Raw genomic sequence first — 22,376 nt, forward strand, 5'->3', positions numbered from 1 at the left:
GCAGAAAATGATGCCTTAATCTTCTGAGACATTTATGAAACATTGGATTACTCCAGGATCAGTGTGCTATCATCTGCAAGAAATATACAGGCTGATTGGATTGCACAGAACTTTTCAAGGTAGGTTTTATATTTAAACTTTGCATTTCCTTGCTGGTAGAACAGCAGATATCAAGCTCTTAAGAGCCTTGGATAAATCATGAGGTCCTGGTTCTCAGCAGTTACTATCAGTGGAAAGCTGGGCTTGTGCATTTGTCAAGAATAGAAGCTGTATGGCTGATTACTGGTCTCCTAGATACATTTTCATCATATTTCTTGGCTAAAGGGAATTACAGAGACCTAAATTGCACAGTAATGCTGAGAGGCCATCCTGAATCTTATCTGTTCCCCAGAGACCTGTGAGATGATTTAATGACACAGGTTTAGTGTATCAAGTCACTGGCTGAAGCAGTGACTTGAGAGCTAAATTAGGAACATAATAAGATATAGGACACCAAATCAACTTCAGCTGTTTTCTCTGGCATGTGCCAAAACTATTGTTCAAATTTGAGAAAAAAACCCTTTTTGGCTTAATTTTTTTCTTCCTGCTCCTTTGTCATATTGGAGGTTTCTGGGATATATGTTGTAATGCTGTTGCAATGCATCATATGGGCTTATAGTGCAGGAAAGCATCTGTAGTTAAAAGCCTGGTTTTCAGCCTCCTTTTGTTCATGTTTTCCAGCAGAGGTGCTGCCCATCCATGGTTTCAGACAGCTGAAATAGGCTTGTGTCTCTGCATGAGCCCCAGCATCCAAATTACTTTGATACCCACAGCCTATGCTGGAGCCTTTGTCATCTCCTGTCTTTAGACTCTTCTTGACCAGAGACCTGGACCCACAATAACCAATTTTGGAGGCTCAAGACGTCTTTCAAGGCAGTAGAGTTCAAATCTTGAGGTAAATGCCATAAAAATGCTGCCCTTTAAAAAACACCCTTTTGGGTGTACTTGGAATCATCTGCTCACACAAGTGTCAGGTACCTGCAGTGCTGGACACAAATAATGATCCTCTTGCCACTCTGCTGACTGCAGTTGAATCTGGCCTAATCTAGCAAATGTTGACCTTTCTTAGGAAGTCCAGCTCTGTGATTCCCACACTTCTCCACGCCCAAAAAAATTTTAAAAAAACAAGGCTTACTACAAGTTAAAAGGAGATACCTGTTATCCTCTGGAAATCTGGTCACAGTTCCTGCCCATAGGTACACAATAGTCCAGGCTTATTTACTGCTTTTCACCAGATGTTTGTGAATCATCAGTCACCAGCCAAAAGTTTCTCTCCCCACTTCTTTCCTCTCCAGTAACACAGCAATGGATCCACTAGTTCTGACCATTCCTCCTTTTTACAGATAGGGAAACTGAGGCAGGAACTTGTCAGAGCTGGAGGCAATAAATGTTGTGGGCCTGCATGTTCCAAAGGCAGGTTAAACTAAGAGCTCTCAGGACTGGCTCAGGTATGTTTGATCTTGCCTTGGGGCAGAGGGAAGGACAAGATCAGCTCCTCATGTCCTTCCCAATCCTGCTCTCAGTGGTTTGCAGATCCACCCAGTTTCTCTGGAAACAAGGCCCTCCCATCAGTGACACACAGGCTTCTTACAGTCTGCTTGTTTATGTCTTACCAATGTTCTTGTTCCCACAGTGTTTTCAGTACCTGGGGCTCTGGGGCTGTGAGTGGAGGATTCAGGGATTGACACACACAGAGATCCTTGAGCAAGGCTCTCACCCAGGAATGTGAATATCCCCAACGCATGGCAGTGGGGAAGGGAACTGCAGAGATGCTCCTGACCCCAAGGGAGGTACTGGGATGCCCACTGGCACATTTTGGGGCTCAGAGAGAATGTCAGCATTGTGGACAGAGATTGTGTCACCAGGAATGGCCAGGGTTCCCTACAGGTGAAAGGGAATCTTGCCGTGGGTGGGAAGGAGTTAATTTCTTCTAGGGTGGGGAGGGCAAAGAACTGGGTGTGGGTCAAGTAGGCACATAGTGTGAAGCAAAAGAATGGCATTACCTGGGAGATCTGTGGCTGGATGTGGAGTAAACAGTGTTTTGAAACCCCTTTGAAATAACTCAGCCTTCCCAGAGAGCTGTGCCACAGCAGGGGAGGAGTCCCTGGGTCAGCCTGGTGTGGGGTTGCAGGAGCAGGATGGGCAGGCTGGGATGCCCTCCAGTGTGACACCTCCCCAGGCACTGAGAGCACGGGGACACCGTGCCTGTCCCACCTTTGCCCTGCTGTAAATGATTAAACAGGGTGCTGAGTAACAAAGAGTCCTTCCCATGGCCCTGGGCCAGGAGGAGGAAATCACAAACTGCATCCAACAACCATCACCAGTGTTAGTTCCTGGGATGGGGATCCAGGTTGGCTGTGCAGCCATAGCCCTAGGCTTCAAGTCACCAGCATAAAGAAGGATGTAAGGAAAGGCAGCTGAGATAGAATCCACAGAGTCAGGTAGGAAAATATCTCTAAAATCACTGAGTCCAACCATTCACTCAGCACTGCCAACTCCACCACTAAATCACTTCCCCAAGTGCCACATCTACACCTTCTTTGAATCCCTTCAGGGATGGTGAATCCACCACTTCCCTTAGTGGCCTGTTCCAATGCCTGACTACTGCTTCCATGGGGAAATTTTGCATAATATCCAACTGAAATCTGCCCTGGTGCATCTTGAGGTCATTTCCTCTTGTCCTGCCACATGTTACTTGGGACAAGAGACCCACTCCCACCAGGCCACATCCCCCTTTCAGTGAGTTGTAGAGACCTAGAAGATCATCCCTGAAGCTCCTTTTCTCCAGACTGAGCCCCCCCAGCTCCCTCAGCTTTTCCTCACCAGACTTATGCTCCACACCCTTCCTCAGCTCTGTTGCTCTTCTCTGGACATGGCTTAACTGCTATTTATCTGTCTGACTCACAAATAAATACTGATCATGAGTCTTGTTGCCAAAACCCCTGCTCAGAAGCAGGAAGGTCAGTGACCCGCTGGAGGAGGGCCAAAACCAACGCTCTGGGCCCGCTGTGCTGTTGCTCAGAGCTGGATGGAGGCAGAGGGGTGCCCCAGCCACGCTGCCTTGGCAGGCTTTCCACAGCCAGGTCTGTCCAGGGTAACCTGGGTCTGCTGTCAAGGCAGAGCCCCCCAGGCCTCCTGGCACAGAGGAGATATGAGAGAAGGACAAATGGCACAACTGATGTTATTCCAGAATCAACAAGAAAACTACCCCTTAAAGAACCCTTCCTGACATGATGCCACACTGGTGGGCGCAACATTCACATCCTGCATCCATACTTTGTTGCAGGAGTCTGTGATCACAGGATAATTCAGGTTGGAATGGACATGGGAAGGTACACAGCTGGTACAAGCTGTGGCACACCTGGGGGAAGGACAAGGAATTTCGTTTGCCATGTGTTGCTCCTGGGGAGCAGAGGGTGGCCAGCAGGACCAATGCTGGTTTCTGCAATGTTCCTGACTGGAACAGTGAATCACTGTTAATGATGTGGTCAGCATATGTAGCTGGGCTTGTCTTCTCATTCACAGATGTTATGAGCTTCCAGGATGGGCTGAAATATGTAAAGATATTCAAAATATAGATGTAGTGTTTGGCTGATCTTGAGATTTTCATGCAGACATGAGATTCATATAGAAGCCCAAAACAGAGTTAATCAGGTGCTGACATGGTGGCATTGCCACAAAGCAAAACTCTTGTGTTGTTACTAATGTAACTGATGTCTCTCAGCTGAGAACAGAGCTCTGTGCTTCTCTTATCACAGGGAGTGGGATGTCAGGACACTCAGCTGTAGAGGAGCAAGCTGTAATATCTCTGTGTAACTGGTGGGGAGCTGCACTATGAAGAGATTCAGCAGGTTTCAGTCAGAGATATATTCCAGCATCTCAAATAACATGTGGTGCTTATGTTTAGGCAAATGGGTTAGCTGTACATTCACTCAGTTGAATTGCTAATTAGTCTGTGCTGACAGTGCTGATGAGCTCCTTGGTGGCTGTAATGTGAGACCAGGCATTAACACACAAGGAGACACCTGCAATTAAGCACTGTAAGCTGCATCTGCCTCCTGTCTCTGATGGCTTTTCAAATACCTCCTTGGAGATCATGCAGGAAGGTTGTGATGGAGATGGGGAATGCTTCTGGATCTCTCAGCTCCTCGACTTGCACCCTTTCACCATGCCAGGGTGCTGACATGTCTCATGTCCCCACTTCTTCACCTCCCTCCAGCATCTCCCCAAGCAGCCTTTGTGCTTTGAGGCTCAGGCCACCATGGCTGGCTTAGAGGACCCTGGAACAGGGTGTTCTCTCCCATGATGAGCACTCTGAGGTGCTTCAGGGTTAGAGGTCAATGACAGCAGATATAATATCTGCAATAACTCTACTATTCTTCTAATTGACAGAGGAATAACAATTGCTATCATTAATATTAATAACAATGGAAGTAAAATGACGTGTTAATATCTACTGTTAATTACCATTACTGTGAGAACTCATGAAGTTGAACAAGGCCAAGTGCACAGTTCTGCACTTCCATTGGGGCATTCCCAAACAAACTGGGCATAGGATGGATTGAGGGCAGCCTTGGTGGTGGTGCTGGTGGATGAGAGGCTGGATATGAGCTGTCAGTGTGCACTGGCAGCCCAGATATCTAACTGTGTCCTAGGCAGCTACAAAAGCAGTGAGGGCAGCAGGTGAGGGAGGGGATTCTGTCCTGTGCTCTGCTCTGGTGAGATTCCACCTGGAGTGCTGCATCCATCCCTGGTGTCCCCAACATTAGAAATATATGGACCTGTTGTGGTGAGTCCAGAGGAGGCCATGAAGATGCTCAGAGGAGTGCAGTACCTCTCATAGGAAGACAGGCTGAGAGAATTGGGGTTTTTCAGCCTTGAGAAGGCTCCAGGGTGACCTCACAGCAGCCTGCCAGTACTCAAAGGGGCCACAAGAGAGCTGAAGTGGGACTTTTGGCAAAGGCAGTGATAGGACAAGAGGGAATGGCTTCAAGATGAAAGATTATATCTTAGGTAGAAATTTTTTACTGTGAGGGTGGTAAGGCCCTGGCACAGGTCGCCCAGAGAAGCTGTGGCTGCCCCATTCCTGGAAGTGTTCAAGACCAGGCTGGATGGCATTTTGAACAACGTGGTCTGATCAGGGTGGTCAGGCATCAGAACAGGCTGCCCATGGAAGTCATGGAGTCATCATACCTGGAAGTATTTAAAAGATGTGTAGATGTGGCACTTAGGGACACGGTTTAGTGATGGGCTTGGCAGTGCTGGGTTAATGCCTGTAAATGATGTTAGATGTAATATTCAACCTCAATGATTCAGTGATTCGATGATTCTCTGTGCAGGGGTAGCAGGGATGTGGAAACAGTGGCAGCTTTACCCACAGAGGGGACAAGGCTTCTCTCAGGTGGGTCCTGCAGGTGCAGGACAGTCACCTCTGTGGCCATATCCCACCCTGACTGATGTTCTGTCATCATACTGTGGGTGCTTTGGAAATTGAGCACTGCAGATCAATTTTTAATTGTTGGGGGATTATGCCAGCTCTGGGATTGTATCTGAAGCTCAACAATGTTGCAGCTTGCAAGCTGTACTACTGGCATCTGCCGCTTGCTGCTTGGTTTCTTGAATGGGCTTTCAACAGTGCTGCAGAAAGGACTGGATGTGAAGGGAAATAGCCTCAATTCTCAGTGCCCTGATGGAGCTTGAGCACTCAGTACTGCCAGGCTGGTTGTTCCCTATGGATAATTCATCACTACAGCATAAGGATGCCTTTAACCATGCTCCCAGTCCACAAATTGGCCAGCAGTGCCATGTGCTGTGAAACTGGTGGACATGGAGCACGTTACAGACCTCCCCAGGATGGGGCAGAGAGAGCTTCTGCTCTGTGGAATGGTGCTGAAAGGGAGGAAGGCAGGTTACTCTTGTCTTACCCTTCTCTGGGATAAAGTCACACCAATGCCAATGTTCCCCTAGGGACAAATCAGTGTGAGCATGCAACCCTTGGCTCAGGGTGTTTCTTGGCTGATTACACTAAGTGGTTAAAAGTTTACAGTTGTTTCTAGCAAAGGGATTTGAAGAGCAGTAGCCTGAATTTGTTGATCGTGCAGTATTTCCCACAGGAACTTGGGACTGTGTTTGAAATATCTCAGATGATGAGGTCTGTGTGGGCAGATTCCTGTGTGGCAGCATCTTGTCCCATCTTGAAGGTGTTGTTATGCTGTCAGCAGGAGAAGGGATTCTGTGTGTGTTGGGGAATTATAATAGAAATGCTGGGACTGACAAGAATGGAAATTGGATGAAGATTAGTGTAGGAGCACCAGAAGGGACAAACAGCAGAGGGCTGCAAAAATGGCAGGTGAAGATGGCCACTAGATGAAAAAATCAGCAAGATCCCAACACAGCTACATGCAATATCTCAGGACACCAGACTGAGAAAGAAAAGCCAGTTAGTAAATCCTGATAACTTGCAAAGGTAGTTCAGGTTGGAGTGATCAATCACTGGCAGGTCCTTCAGGGATAAATAGGTACATCCAAACCCAGCACACCGTCACCAGCCTGGGAGAAACCCAAGAAATGTGCTGAGGGCTTGACAGCCATTGCCCCCGGTGCCTGGAGCAGAGAAATGCTGAGGGGTGATGGATACTCATGGCTTAGGATGTGACAAGATCCCAAGAGTGTGCTGCAGTGGGAGTAAGCCTCATCCATTCATATTTCTGTAACCAGTGAAGAGCTGTCCTTGGATATAAAATTGGATGTGAAATTGCCTTTGCCTCTGAGTCATTGCTGAATGTCTCCCCATTGCTATTTGTCAGATGCAATCACTCCACAAATAGCAAGTAGTGGCAGAAGCAGCAGCTGTGGCCCAGGGAATACACTGTAGACTTCAGGAAAATGGTGTCTATAATGTGCCCAGCTGATGCAGAATTAATCAGGTTTGAAAAAAGAACACTGCTCTCACACCCTGGGGGACTGTACCTAAAAATTCCTGCCTATGCGGATCTTCCCATCCTTGACATAATTTCTAAGAGAAATAAATGAGTTTATCTCCCACATTGCCTGCAGACCTTTCACATGGAAATAGTGGGATTAAGGAGATTAAGATTTAGCTTCAACTTGGATAAAGAACAACAAAGAATGATTAACACTTGAAATGGTTCCCAGTCATCAGATCTGAACTCCAGTCTCCCTGTATTTCGTCCAGTGAAGAGCTTTTCTGTTGTGTTCACTGCTGTCACATCTGATCCCATAAGACACAGGAGCAAACCAAATTGTTCCCTATGTTGGCTGGCTCTGAAACACCCAAGGTTTGGGCCATGGAAGATGTAGAAGGCATAAAAGAAAAAGAAGACTGGTGAGGTTTATGGGATGGATGGATGGATGGATGGATGGATGGATGGATGGATGGATGGATGGATGGATGTTCTTGAAAAGAACCAGGAATCACGGAGAACAGGGTCAAGGAGGTGGAGAGTAGAGTCCAAGTTTTGGGATCTTGGGTTCAGGTGAGCAAGAAGAAGAAGGTGAGAGGCCATAGGCTTGGAGGGGATCTGAGTGGTTGCTGGGAATTTTACCATTCAGAGGAGACCCTACTCCTGCGGGATTCAACCCTTCCTACATAATCCAGGCTGTCCTCCTGAGCAGCTGCCTGCTTACACAGGGTGATGCTCGGTGTCTTAAATGGATGTAGCATGTGAGGTCAGGAACGGCCATGGGATCCCTGTTCCAGGCCTTGCACATCCTCACACATTTAATAATGTTCTGGAGACTGCAGACAGTGCAGACCAGCTTAAAGCCTTCCTTGTCTTGGCCTGACCATAAAGTTTCTTTATAGAATAACTTGATCCCTTTTTGTGCTGCCCCATGTGTTAGATGAGACACAGATGTTTGTTCTGACAAGTCATTTACCACAGCTGTAGCTGTCAAGAAAGCTGGTTTTTGCATCTGGATCAGGGAAAGTCACAGCCTTTAGCATACTTCAAACTGCAGAAGTTCGTGTGCTTTTTTGGGAGACTGGAATCAGTCAGACAGATCAGTCCCAGCAAAGGAATCTTTCTCTGTGACTAGTGCAATAATAAATTTAGAGTGAAGGGGCTTTGAATACCTTCTTCCCCTGGCCAGCACTGCCTGTGCCTGCTCTGCCCTCTCTGCCCTGCCAGTTTATCCTGCTTGGATCAAGGATTCACCTCATCTCCTTAGGACCGTACAGCAGGGCCTTGCTGGCCTCTAAGGTTTTCAGGTGTCACTGCAATGGCAGTTCTAGGGTCACCCCATGTGTGTGTGAGTTGTATTTTCAAACACATGGGGAAAAGGGAATTGGATTCTTCCTAGAAAAACAATTTGTGCTAATGGCTTTTATGGCACAGTGACTTATCTGCAGGACCTGACCTTCACAAAGGTCCCTGGATACACCTCCTTTCTCACTCTCAACACAGCTGGATTCTCATATTCCATTCCTGTCTCCTCTAATATCCACTGTGGTTCTGTAATTTACAACTGTTTGTCAAAAACAAATAACATTTATAGACCATCAGAAATAATTCATGAGCTTTTAAGCCAGTGCAGTGAGGCAGTCTCTGCATTTGCCACTTACAGACAGACCCAGGTGAAGGCAGTGATAGACAGCATGGGAAGAAATGGGAAAGTGGTAGGAAGAAGCAGAAAATTTAGATCTCTTGAGCAGAAGTAATTTTCCTGGTCCATTGCTGTCATGCTGTCTCAGCAGTGCAGATGTGTTTTCTCTTAGGGAAGAAATGCAGCTCCTGGAACACTTCCTTCTCTTTACAAGGGAAGTCAAAAAGAGCCTCTGGGACTTTCAGGGGTTTCATGTGTTTCATTTAGAGGAACAACAGAGGACACAAGCGATGTCACTGCTCTCTGCCATGGGTGTGCACTGAGAGCTCACACCTTCATACAAGTATTAAAAGCCCTAAAGTAAGAGGATAACTCTGAGGATGCTGGAAAAAAGGGAAAAATACTGAGCTAAAGCTGTGTACATGTAAATAGGAGTCAGAGAAGTAAGGGAGAGTGACTTCTTGCCCTCATAAGGAGGACATGGAGATCTCCAGGGAGAAGGCAGAGGAAAATGGTACATGTCCCAAGGGAGATTTGTATTTGGCTCTCCTGGAGAAATAGCCACTGCAAACCTAAAGAAGGGAAGTTATCCATAACCTAGAAAATACAGGGAAATATTTTCCATGCCGCTCTGGGAGACCAGGAAGTTATTTTTGGTTTCTGTAGCACAGTGAGTGTCGTTGGGAGCATGTGCAACAACAGAGTTTTCAGCAGCTCCCATTGTAATTGCTCCCATTGACCTTATCACTAATAAGTGCAGGATGTGAATTATAACGGCAAAGATGTAATCGGAGAGGCCTGGAGACAGCTCGTCTGCAAGGGACGAGCAGTTGCCATGACAGAGCCTCTCACGCTGCTCCTTCTCAAGTGGAACATCAGGTAAAACAAGGACTCCACTGCTTCTGTTGATTTCTGTATAATTTAGGGGATAAGTGACTTCACTGTTTCCCTGGATGTGGGAGGCGAGGACATTTTTATGATCGTGAAGGACAGAAGAAAGTCGTGTTGTTGCACTCCTGGTGAATTACTTTGATATTCTGCACAGCATTCAGGCTGGGAGGCTAAATGTTATTCTTAGTTATTGCTTAGAAAGTCACGACACATGCAGGGATGCACCAGAGGCAAAGGATCCAGATCCTTCCTGATTTACAGCAGCTTAAACACCTTTGATGGTGCTATAGCCATTTGTAACAGCTCAGAGTCTGGGCTGAAGTTTCCATGAGGGGTAGTACCAGGGGTTTAGGAGGGGAAAAAGAAGCAGCTTCTGATCCAGCACCTTCCCTGTGCTGAACAGTGCAGCTGAGTGAGCAGTGCCTGACACTGACATCCTTTCTTATAAACAGGCCAAGGCAAAAGGATTTGGAGCTGTGCAATGTGTTCTTTATGTCTGCTAGAGGAGCACTGCATCCATTCACCCCTCAGTGCCCATGGTGTGGTGAGAATGCTCAGCCAGAGATGTTCCACAGGGTTTCTGAAGGGCTTGGAGGCACAGGTGTCTTCCAGATGCCTCTGCTTGATCCTAAGGGCTTGGAAGCTGTTAGGGAAAGGAGTATCTGGAAGTTTCTGTGAGCATCTTCCTTCTTCCTGTTTTACCTCTGCTGTAAAAGCATCTTTGAAACAACAGGAGCTGCCACTCTTATGGCTGTGGAGCCATCGGACAGGCTAAGAGCTGGTGGGAACCTGCAGCCTCTAGAGAGAACTGAGAAAGATGCTCTGAAATGTAACAGCAGTGATGGATGGAGATATTTTTCCAGGGCATAATGGTTTGAAAGGAAAGAAGAGGTAGAAAACATTCCTTGCAATGATACATGTGGCTACCTGGTTGACTCTGAGAGGATTTATCAAAAGACAGGAAAACAGAATTATAATCTGCAAGTGTTCATTTGTCCAGAAGGACAGTGGGAAGTGGGACAGTTTGAAGGGGAATGGGATCAGCAGGCAGTAATATTGTAACTGTGAAGTATATCAATGCCAGCGATTCTTGTTTTAAAAGCAAGGGATACATTGTCATTTTAAGAGGACAGATTGTTATTCCTTGACAGCATCTGATTCACATCACAGCACCTGAATCCAAAAGTGAAGGTTTTCAGATGGAAATGAAAAATCAGCACAAAGGAAGTGCTAAATAAACAGAAATGAAGGGATCTGGGGGTTTCAGACCTTGTGCACTTAGAATAAAAAAGGCCTAGCCTCTCCTTTTGATCTGAGAAATGCTGTTGAACTACCACATGAATGCACCAGGTAAACAAGTCCCAGACATCTCACTGTGTCTTTTGCCAAGACCCCACAATATTTCAGGAACATCAAAAGATCTTGATGTTTATCTGACTGTGGTTTTGTAAAGAAAGAGGCAAAAGAGAATTTTGTCTAACTGGTGTCTAAGCAGACATCTGCTGTAGCTCAGCCTGTGCTCACCTCTGAGACAGATTTCTGCCACCTCCTCCAGCCATCATTCAGTTTGCTTCACTTTTATGGACTGCTCAAATTTTCTGAGTGGGTGTTATCCCCAAAAGAGGAGAATGAAGGCTGGTGTCTCTCAGCAGAACTTGTTTTCCACATGGGCCACCTTCCACTTTTGGCCTGTGTCTGAATTTCTTTAGCCAGATCCCAAGGAGCCTTGTCACTTGCTAAAGTTTTGTAGCACATCACTGGTGATAGCAAGGATGTTCTGCAGATCTTGGTGTGCTGAAGCACAAGGTGTTGTGCTGAACAACATCCTGGAGATCTGGGAAAGCACAGGGCACAACTCTGTCCTTTTCTGCATCAAGTAATTTTCTCTGTTTTCTTACATGTGCACATCTGAGCAAGGTATTGCTGCCAGCTTTGGGGCAGCCATAGAGATGTGGCCATGATACACCCATAGCTTTATTTTGCAAGAATGAAGAGTTGTTGGCATTGCTATAAACAAACTGCATCATCAGCTCCTGAACCTGGCTGCAATGAAGCAAATTCCCAGGCTCTCCAGAGAACCACTGACTTTTCCAGCTGCCTGTGTCTCTCAGTGAGGAAGGCAGTGGGACTCAGTGGGTGAAACTGCATCTCTGACAGAGGCAGTCCCAGTGACCTCTGTGCCATAGAATGCTGGGAATGATGGGGTTGAAGGGAAAAATTTTAAAGCATTCTTCACCTGTAGTAACCATGTGTCACATGTAAATACAATCTCTATGCACAGTAAAATCTTGTGCTGTGTGTGGAGGGGCTTGCATAAAATCATAGAATAGTTTGGGTCAGAAGGGACCTCTAAAGGTCATGCTTTAATGTAGGCTGAATCTGAGCTTTACAGCTCTTATTTTTATTCCTATAGCCTCAGACTATAAATACCATACCTATTTATTTTGACCATTTGGGCTTTAAAAGCCTGTCAGAAACACTCCTTGCCAATTTGCTGTGGAAATAGGAAGAAGGAAGGGAAGCTGATGGTAAGTGCTCATATATGCCTGTTGTCTGCATAAATGTTATGTGAAGTATGAGCTAAAACTCAAATGCAAATCCATGGTGCTTGATCCAGTGCCAAGGGAAAGCTTGAGTTCAATTGCTTCAAGGCACGTCTGTGTAGACAGAGGCAATTTGAGGTTAACTGAGATGAAGCCACTGCTAATTTCACTTATTGGTTATAACCCTGGGCAGACTTGAACCTTCTCCCAGAGCCAGAATGTCAGCTGAAACACTGTGGCTGCCTGTACTGCAGCAGAAGAGTGAAGTCTTGGAGCAATTTGCCTCAGCTGGGGGTGATTTTGGAGAAGTTTGTGTCTGGAGTGCACAAAGTCTTCCTTCAAATGATGCATATCCTTGGGTTAATGAAGACTAAGCTTTTACAGAGATACAGATCAGCTTGGACATTCCTGAGAATGCAGTTTCCAATCTGTGGGAAATATGAAGTACAAGCAGAGGCATTATTTACACTTTTAAATATACAGTACCTCATTTCATCTCACAGTGAGCTTCCTTCTGCATGCTTAATAGCCTTCCTGAAGACATTCATCATGTCCTCTGTCTTCGTAGGTTCTACATGCAACACAGGCTGGAAGCTGGCAAATGTTGTCCCAGCTATTAAGAAGAGGGAAGAGCTGTTGAGTTCCTCAAAGACAGAGAGATTTTGATGAAATAGAAGGCTGGACAAACACCAACCATATAGAGGTCAACAATGGCAAGTGATGGGTTCTGCACATGGGATGGGAGAACCTTGGATGTATGGACAGCCTGGGATCAGTGCTGCAGAAAGGGACCTGTGGGTCCTGGTCGATGGAAAGCTGAATGTGGGTCAGCAGTGCCCTGGCAGCCAAGAGGGTCAACTCTGTCCTGGGGCCATCAGGTACAGCATCATCAGCTGGGCAAGGGAGAGGATTGTTCTACTCTGCTCTGCAGTGGGGCGGCCTCACCTTGAATATTGGGTGCACTTTTTTTTGGGCGCCACAATTCAAGAAGGATATTAAGCTGTTAGAGAGCATCCAAAGGATGGTGAAGTGTCTGTAGGGGAAGTCATCCTAGGACTAGTTGAAGTCACTTGGCTTATTCAGCTTGGAGAAAAGGAGACTGAGGGTAGTCCTTATAACAAACTACAGCTTTCTCAAAAGGGGAAGCAGAGGGGCAGCATCAGTGTCTTTCTTCTGGTGACCAGTTACAGGACCCAAGGGAATTACACAAAGCAAACTCAGGATGTTCTATGATTCTGTGATTCTAAGCTTTGCTGGCTCCTGTACTCCCAGCAAGGAAGATTATTTGGGATGCAGCAGGGCCTCTTCGTGAAAGTCACTAATGCTTTTACTTCTTCCTTGTCTTTGGCTTGGGACCACCCTCTGCTGATGAGGTTGTCTCCTCAGGGATGGAAGGAGGAGCCTCTCCCACCAACATTTCCCTACATGCAAAGGACGGACTCAGAGTTTTGAGTGAGTCAGACCAGAGCACTCTATCTATTGCTCTCTGAGCTGTTAGCACTCTCCTCTTCCCTTCAACCACCATGGCCCCAGACTTGACAGCAACCCCACAGTCTCAGAGGGACACCTGATGTCCCCAACACCCATGCCCCATTCATTCTGCTCCTGCTGGCTTATGCCAGCTCCTCTCCCTGGATGGCTGTAGCTGTATTTGCCCTTCTCCCTGTGTCTCTCTGCCTTCTCACACTGCAGCTTTGGTATCAACTCAGATCTGAAGGGTTGGGCTCAGCTCACCAGATGGATGTGAGTGGGAAGAGGATTAGGTGGGTCTTGTGTGAGCAAATGCAATGGAGAATAAGTACAGTCAACATTTATGTTGAAATTGTCTCAGCTAGGATGTAGACAGCACCCTACAAATACTAGCCAGGTTAGTCCTTCCTGCTGGAGTTTCCAGAGCTTCCACTTCCAGAACCAGCTAAACTAAAGTGCAGAGAAAGAAAGCTGTGATGTGTGCCAAGGCACAGAGCAGTTAGGTGGGAGCTCATCTCTGCAGAGAAGTTGCATTTTAAATTGACTACCCAAGGGGTGAATTGAAAGACTGTGCATTAAACCAGGACAAAGTGAATGAAACTGCTTAGAAATAAAGTTACTTTAGTTCTCACAGTGCAGACATAAAAACTTAACGTGGTCAAAGCAAGATGTCAGTATACTGAGAAAACCATAATATCTACCAGGGTAGGTTAATGTTTTAGGATAGAGGATATAGGAAATCCCAGAGCTCTGATGGACAGCAGTGCTGAGGAGGTAATGATGACATTTCTCCACGTGGATATTTATCCACATGTAGCCACTCACTGCACTTCCTCCATGGAGTCTACATTTCATCTGCAAGGATGGAGACTCCTCTGCCTCTGAAACAACAGTCTATGTTGACCCATGGGACACAAATCTGCAGAGAAGAGGGGAAGGGGCAGCTTTTGGAGTTGCCTGGCTGCTGCACACAATTCTTTCTGACTGATGCATCACCACGTTTTTTCTGCATCGACTTGTCACTCAGAAACAGATCAAATCCCCAGCCTGGTGAGCTGCCCCCCTCCCTAGGCTGGGTTGTAAAAGAGGCTGCTTATGTCAGATCTGTCCTCTGTTTTGGACTTGTGTGAATTGCTGTGTCACCATTTCACTGTGGATCTGTTTGGAAACAATTCTGCAGCTGCCTCTCCTTCTCCTGTTTTACTTGGAGCGAAGCAGCCGAGCGTTGTCCTGAACCATTTTGAGTGTTCTTCCTTTGTGGCACTTTGCCTGAGAACGAGATGAGTCACAGGCAGGTTACATGCCCTGTCCTTGTGAGTGTGAATTAGACGGAAAGGCTCCGGGATTACTGGTGATTGTCTCCCTGAGCACCTCACCGAATCACGAATTTCACAGGGCTGGAGGCTGTTGTGGCCACCTGTGGTCGTTTGGATCCTGCTTTAAGCGGGATGAGCTCTTCTGTTCTGCTCTGCCAGCTGGGAGAAAAACCTGTTAGGTCTGCCTGACCTGTCAAATTGTAAGGGGTTCAAATGGATTAGGAAAGGAACGTCAAAAAATGTTCCCAGCATATGGATGCCTCGTGGCTTTGCAGCAAGGCTGTGTCACTGACAGAGCTGTGTGCAATGAGGGACAGAAGTCGGATAAGGGAAATATTGCCTCCCTTGATGCATTTTGAACCATACAAGTTTCCACTCCTAAGGAAAAATAAAGTGGAATTAATCACTGAGAGTTACAAGCAGGTCCACAGAGTGCAGCACAGTCTCAGGAAATTCAGACTATGCTTGGATCAGAGAAAGCAAGATGCTTTTTGTTAAAAGCATCCAAATCACTTAGTCAACCAAAGCTGAAAGATGCTGTTTATAAGCAAAGCAAAAGAAGTCTGAGTGAAAAAGAAGTACTTATATTAAATATATTGTGGTAAAAGAAGTATTTCTGTTAAAAGGTAGAACCAGTGGAGGATCAAGTGGGAATAAATTGGACATGGACATATTCAGCTTGAGAAGAAGAATTGTCTTTCTAAGCCTCTGAAACTCTTTAGGAAACCTTTCCAAAGAAAGGCATCAAGCCTCTTTCAGTGTGCAAGAGGTAAAGTTGGGGAAAGGACTGCACAAGGATTGAGGGTGTGGAATTCATCAATACCATGAGGAAGGCACTGGAAGGAGATGATCATTGCTGTTCTCAGTTTGTTACATGTCATTTTGACTGGGTTTAATTATTCCCATGTTTCAGGGTTTCTGCTAGGAGGAATGCAGAACTTTGCTTCAGTTTGTTCCTGGGAATTTTTCCTCTCCTTTATTAGTTAGCATTGGATGGACCCACAACAAAGTTAGCTTGAGGCAAGGTTGAGCACTCCACTTGTGCTTTTAGAAGAAGAAAGAAATGTTTCAAGTGCCCAGCTCATTCTCACACCCAAAAATTGTCCCAGAGTCAGACCTAACGTCAGAGAGGAACTGGGCTGGGTCCTTCCTTCTCTGTAATGCAGAGGGTGGGTGACATCATTTGACATGGATCCATGACCTTGGCAACATACTTGCTGTCTCTTGCCTTTTTGCAATGGCACCTTATACTTGGAGGCTTTTAAGTTCTTTACATTTCAAGCTTTTTCTTCACTGTGAACTGCTGGGGATGTCCATGAAGGGCTGTATTTGAGCAAGACTCTGAACAGAGCTTTTGGGAGCTTTTTCAGACATGCAGTTACTGCCTGGTGACAATGCATAAGGTGACCATGGTGATCTGTTTTGGAGCTCTGTGCTCCAAGGTAAGCAGTTCCCAGGACTGTGTGTGGTGACTTATGAGAACCTTTTCCTTCTGTAGTGACTTGGTAACCCAAAGGAAATTCCTGATGCAGGCATTACCTAACCAGGAGCACTTTGTGTGTCAGGGTGGAAGGGATAAGTCATAGCATTTTTTCCCCCTCTGATTTGCTAGCAACTCAAGAAGATGACAAATGAAACAGTTTCAGGAAACTGTCAGAGTCTAGTACAGTGTGTAACTGTGCAGGTTTGTATTGGAGATGAAAAAATATTCCCATACATGCTTCAGTGATGTGACTGACCCAGAGCATTTCTCAGTCATGGATCCAGCAGTGCACTCATGCTGGATAACCACAGTTCTCATGGAGGCCTGGGCTTGGACCAGTTGTCCTGGAGTGGATGTGTTCCACACCATGACAGCAGCTCTGGCCAGATGTTTCTGGGACACTGAACACGGCTCAGCAAACAAGACATAGATAGTGACCTCCTCATGTGGCTACAGGATGGAAGGGATCATTTAGACCGAACCAGGGCTTCAACAATACAGAGGAAGGATTTGTAGTGGGAAGAGTTATCCAAGGGCTGTCCCATGGCATTTACACAAGCATTTGCAAAGGCAAGAACAGGGTAACCCTTCTTGTAGTTGCCAGCACCACCCATACAGAAGAAGGGTCTTGTAGCAGGCTGACATCCCTTCCAGTGCTTGGCTAGAGGAGCTACCCCTACACAGAATCACCCAAAGCCAACTCCCAGCTGTGACCATGCCCAGAGACAATTCCCAGCCCTGACCCTGTCCCATGCCTGACTGCTGCTGTTTTGGGAGCATGTAGGCTGTTCAATGCTCAGAGAGCTGAGTGATGGGGCCACAGCTCAGCTATGTTATGTGTGGGAGTGGGCAAAGAGAGGAGAATGTCCTTTTTCCTGTGTCACAGGCTGAGGGAAGCAGAGTTGCCCAGCGCATCTGTGGGCTTCCTTTACTGCTGAATCTGTGCTTCTTACTATGGCCATGGTCACAGTGGTTTTTGCCTTGGCTACAGCTGTCAATATCTGGTCTGGGTCCTGACTGCAGGCAGATGGAGTGTCCAGAGAGCTCCAACACTGGGTCTGGTCATTGAGGGGACAGAGTTGGGGCCCTGCCTCTTGGGGGAAGAAGTCTGAGCATTCCTCCGAGGGATGGAGCAGAAGTCCCGTCCCTGAGGAGACATGATCTGAGTTCCATCACAGGGCAGGGTGCTCCTGCCTCTTAGGAGACACAGCACTCCATGGAGGGTCTGCAGGTTCTGGCTTTGAGTGGTCAAGGACTGAGCCCCACCACAGAGGTTCTGCTTCATGTGTGCCTTGGGCTCTGCTGCAGGGCAGGGGCTGTCTCTGAGGGGACATGATCTGAGTCGCCCCCAGCCAAGGGACAGAGTGAGGGGTCTGCCTTAGACGAGGCAGAACTCAGAGTAGTCAGAGCCCATGCTGCAAAGAAGGGGAGTCCTGCACTGAGGGGATGGGCGTCCGATCACTGAGGGGACGAGGTCTGAGCCCCACCACTGCGGGAATGAGGATGCGGTCACTGAGGGGACGCTGTGCCCCGCGTAAAGGGACCGAGGGTCCTGCTAGAGAGGGGACAGGATAGAGGAGATGCTGTCTCTGGAGGACGAGGTCTGAGCCCGCCCTGGAGGGGCCGCGGTCCCGTCCCTGAGGGGCCGCTGCTCTCCCGCCTCGGCCTCTCCCTCAGCGCCATCTCGCGGCGGCCGCGCTGCCCGTCCCGCTCCGCTCCCCTCGGCCCCCGCCGGGCCCCGGGAACCAGCGCCGGGCTCCGGCTGGGGCTGGTGGGGATGAGAGCGAGCAGCGGGCACGGCCCTGCCCCTGTGGGGGACCTGCTGACGGGCTCGGTCCCGCTCCGCTCCTCTCGGCCCGGCCGGGCCACGGGAACCAGCGCCGGGCTCCGTCTGGGGCTGAGGAGAGCGAGGAACGGGCGCGGCCCAGCCCATGTCGGGGACCTGTTGAGGGGCCCCAGGGGGGATGTGCCCGGCAGCTCCCCCTCCGTGACAAGGCTGAGCATCAACCCCGTCCCACTGCTGTGCCCGAACGATGCTTTGTCCAGCACCAGGCTGCCCCAAGCCCTGTCCAGCCTGACCTGGAACAATTCCATGGATGGGGCAAATGCAAATTTTCTGGACAATCTATGCCACAGCCTCCCCACCCTCTGTCTTCTCCTAAATGCAGCTCTGGCGACCATATCCGCCATGGCAGAGGTCCTGAAGCAGGGACTGCCCTGGGATAGTGGTGACTGACCCTTGGGTATTTGGGGACAGGTATACAACAAGCTCTGAGGAGGACGAGAAACCACACAATCATAAAATCATTTAGGTGGAAAAAGACCTTTAAGATCATTAAGTTCAACCATTAACCCAGCACTGCCAAGTCCCCCACTTAACCATATACATAAGTGCCACATTTACATATCTTTTAAGTGCCTCCAAGTTTGTGAATCCTTCACTTCCCTGGGTAGTTTGTTCCAAAGCTTTAATTATCCTTTTCATGAAGACATTTTTCCTAATAGCCAACCTAAACCTGTGCTGGCACAACTTGAGTCCATTTCTTCTTGTTCAGTCTCTTGTTACTTGGGAGAAAATGTTGACCGCTACCTGGCTACAACCTTCTGTCAGGGAGTTGTAGAGAGTGATAAGGTCCCCTCTGAACCCCCTTTTCTCCAGGTTGAGTCCCACTGCTCCCATAGTTGCACTGGTGCTCCTGCCCCTTCCTCAGCTCCATTGCCCTTCTTTGGACTTGCTCCAGCATCTATCTCAATGTCTTTTATGTCATGAGGGGCCCAAAACTGAGCACAGAATTTGGGGTACAGTCTCCCCAGTGCTTACTGTCCAGGTCCATGAACAAACAATGCTGTCTGTTGTCAGCAGTGAGCTAGGGACCCTACCAGGGATTTCTGCAGGGTCCAGCCCACCAAGGTGTGCATGAGGAAACATCCAGGGCTCCTTGCGCTTTTGTAGTGAGGGAAACTGAACCCAAATTGCATTAGTTAACAGAGTGATTAATATTCTGAGGTTGAAGGAGGTACTTAAATGAGCTGTAAAGATGCATCACTGCAGCAAGAATATAACATGGAAGCCATGAAATATAGGATTTTGGCAGCTGATCTGAAGGGAAGATTCATGATCTAAGGGAATAGTTTGAGTTTTTCCATCCTGACAGCAAAACAGTATTTTGACAATAATTTTCTGGACCACTGGGAGCTCCGTGGGGATTCTGGGTTGTGTTCAGCAGAGGGCAGTGGTTGGTTTGGTCACTGCTTGGCTGGCAGTGTCAGGCCTCTTAGAACACTGCCATGCTCTTTGCTGAAATCATTCTGCTGCAGAATATCCCAAAAAGCTGTAGAAAAGGATGGTGCAAACAAATCCTCCCTGCCTTGCATCAGTGTAATGCAGAGGTAATGGTGGGTCACTGAAGTCTCTTGGGGAAATTCAGCAAACTTCCCTCTTCCCATCCTGTGTGAGTTTACAAATATAGACTTTCCAAGGAAAAAGATAATGATTCCCTGACCTTGTTTAGATCTTCAGATTTAGTGCTGTGTCTTGAGAAGTTTGGCATTTTGTTATCCACAAGTACTTAATGAAAATAAATAAAAAGAAAGCTTAAACCTGTTGTATGTGTTTATAAAATTTCCCTAAACAGTAATTGTAACCAGTAATGCTCATATGAGTGAAGGATACAATACAGTGTCTTGTCATTGGGGCATCCTGTTCCCGTGGGAAGGGAAGAGATGTGGAAAAAAAAGAGAGATTCCTTCAACACAGGGATTCCAGCCACCTGGACCAAGCAATGTGTCCTAAGTGGTCCTGGAAAAGTTACTTAAAAACAGCAAAATTGGCGTGGAGGTGCTCCAGAAAGCCAGGGAAGGGGGACAACTCCTGTGAGGGTCTCCCTGTGGATGCTGGCATGGCAGATGCTGCTGTGGGAGGGAAGCCAAGGCTGGGGATTCCTGGCCAGTTGCTGTGTCCAGGGCTGGTGGCAGCTGACCTGACATTGAATTTATTGGGGCAGAGCAGCCTTGGGGTTGCTGAAGCAGCCCAGTTTTAGGATTCCACCTCTGTGCAGGGAGAGCTGGGTTCCTGGATGCACTGGTGTGAGTAAGGATGGGTGAGAAGAGAGGGGAAATGACTGTAAGGGGTATAAGTGCAGAGCAGAGTTTGTGAGGAATTGGAGACTGGAAGCACTGGAAGTGAAGTTCAAAAATTAAATCAAGCACTTGGCCATGCTTTGCCTGCCCACTTGGAGCCTTTTATCCCTCTGTGTGTCTGCCATAGTCCTGTGCCCTACCCCACACAGGTATGGAGCTTTTAAAAGTGAAACCTAGGTAAAAATCTTGTTCAGGAAAAATTAACTGTACATGTTAATCAAAATCAATATATTCTATAGGTTCCATATGGAAAGGGCTGTGAAAACATGGAAAGATGAAAGGACCTGGGCCAAATGGAGCATCTACAATACCCAGGACAGTTGTCACGCCAATTCTGCCTGGTGCTGAGCATCCTCTGGTCCTGCTGCAGGTAAAAGGGATGAGGCCTCACAGCATGAAGACCAAGTCTAAAATGAACTGATGGGATATTTACACCTGTGTCCCAGCAGCTTTATCTTTTCTCCAGTTGCTGAGGAAAGCCCTAAGACAGGCTGTTTCCTGTGATTTTATGCACTGACAGCTGGACAAAGAGGATCCCCTGGAGAGCTGTTAGAACATATTTAATCCGTGAAAGATTTTTGCTGATGGCAGGGAAAAAATTGTACCTTGCCATGTACGGGAAAGAAATTTTGTCCTTGAGGGGAACTGGAGGGAGAATGAAGGGCTCTCCTTCCCCACTGAGGCTGTTAAAAAGCTCCCTCCCCCACAAAAGTTATCTTGTGATTTTGATCTGCTCATGTCATCTGCTGGTGCCCATGCTGCTGTCTGCTCTCCCACCACAAACACTCCTGGCAAGGAGGAAACTCCCCAGACCCCTTAGGGACACCCTTTATGTGGTGTAGATAAACTCCTGACATGTTTCATTAGAACCTGAATGCAGACACTGTGCCTCAACTTCCTTCTTGCCTTCACCCCACATCTCCTCACTGTACCTGTGTCCTGCCTCTCATTTCTCTGGTCTCTTTGTGCCTTCATTCATATCTGTGAATCCTGTCCCCAGTCACATTTAAGCATTTCTTTCTCTCACCACATGCACACACAAGCACATTGTTGCACAAACTTTTCCTTTTGGATTTATGGTGCATTTTTTCCCTGATTTTCAGGTGTTTCCATTTGCAGGTGTTCAGCCACGTGCTGGGGTCCTTGGGCAGGACATATTGCAAAGTCCCCAACTGCACAATCACTTAACTGCAGGTGAGAAGGGCTTCCAGAAATAGACCAGAACAGACACCAGACACTCCTCTGAAATCCTCCATGGCTGCAAGTGAGTGCTGGGTTGGGATCTGGGTGATGTCTTATCTGCATCACATAGCAAGAATTTGAGGGTATTTTAAACAACCTGCAGGCTACTGCTGCCTACCACAGAGGAGAGGACTTCCCTGCCTGCAGCTGCCTCTGACAGCTCCTTGCCCTGTTTGTCCATCACACAGGTACTACTGCAAACACGCACTCCATATTTGCCACCCTTACCTGCATGGCTATGTTCTGTGCAGGTGTCCTGCCCTCCTCTGTGCATCCCTTCCATGGGATTCTGCTGCTGCCTTGCTCAGCATTGCTGACAAATAACCCTCCAGGATGCTCATGGCAGAACCAATTGATTTTTCTTGCCTCCCAGCATCTTGCAGCACAAACAGCTGTGCTATTGTTTGTGAGAGTTAAGTTACAAAATGGCACATCCACATCCCTTGCAGTGGCAGCTGCTGCTGTTGGTATTAGACTTGGCAGCTGTAGAGAAAACATACAGAGAGCACCCTCCCACCCATTCCTCTGATCCATCTGGGATTGGGAAGGCTTCACATGTGGCTGTGCAAGTGCAGAGTATGTGGGCTTTGCTGGGCAGGTCTAGACAGATAGCATGGTGGCTGAAAGGAAGCAAAAAATGTTTAGGATGCTCTTTGAGGCTGTCAGATCTGGAGCTCTGGGTGGTGG

The 22,376-nt window shown here is 47.5% G+C and overlaps 1 long non-coding RNA gene across 2 annotated transcripts in view; it reads left to right on the forward strand.

Moving 5' to 3' along the window:
• Window positions 1-22,376, forward strand: part of LOC135444694 (uncharacterized) — a 33,886-nt gene continuing 11,510 nt past the window's right edge. The window contains exons 1-4 of one of the 2 annotated variants that reach the window (XR_010439255.1): window positions 1-119; window positions 20,687-20,817; window positions 21,567-21,711; window positions 21,793-21,853. This is a non-coding gene — a long non-coding RNA (uncharacterized LOC135444694). Of the gene's footprint in view, window positions 120-20,686; window positions 20,818-21,566; window positions 21,712-21,792; window positions 21,854-22,376 lie in introns of those variants that run through there. The other variant, XR_010439254.1, reaches the window with a different exon arrangement.

Source organism: Zonotrichia leucophrys, chromosome 2, assembly GCF_028769735.1.
Source record: "Zonotrichia leucophrys gambelii isolate GWCS_2022_RI chromosome 2, RI_Zleu_2.0, whole genome shotgun sequence".
Lineage (NCBI taxonomy): Eukaryota > Metazoa > Chordata > Aves > Passeriformes > Passerellidae > Zonotrichia > Zonotrichia leucophrys.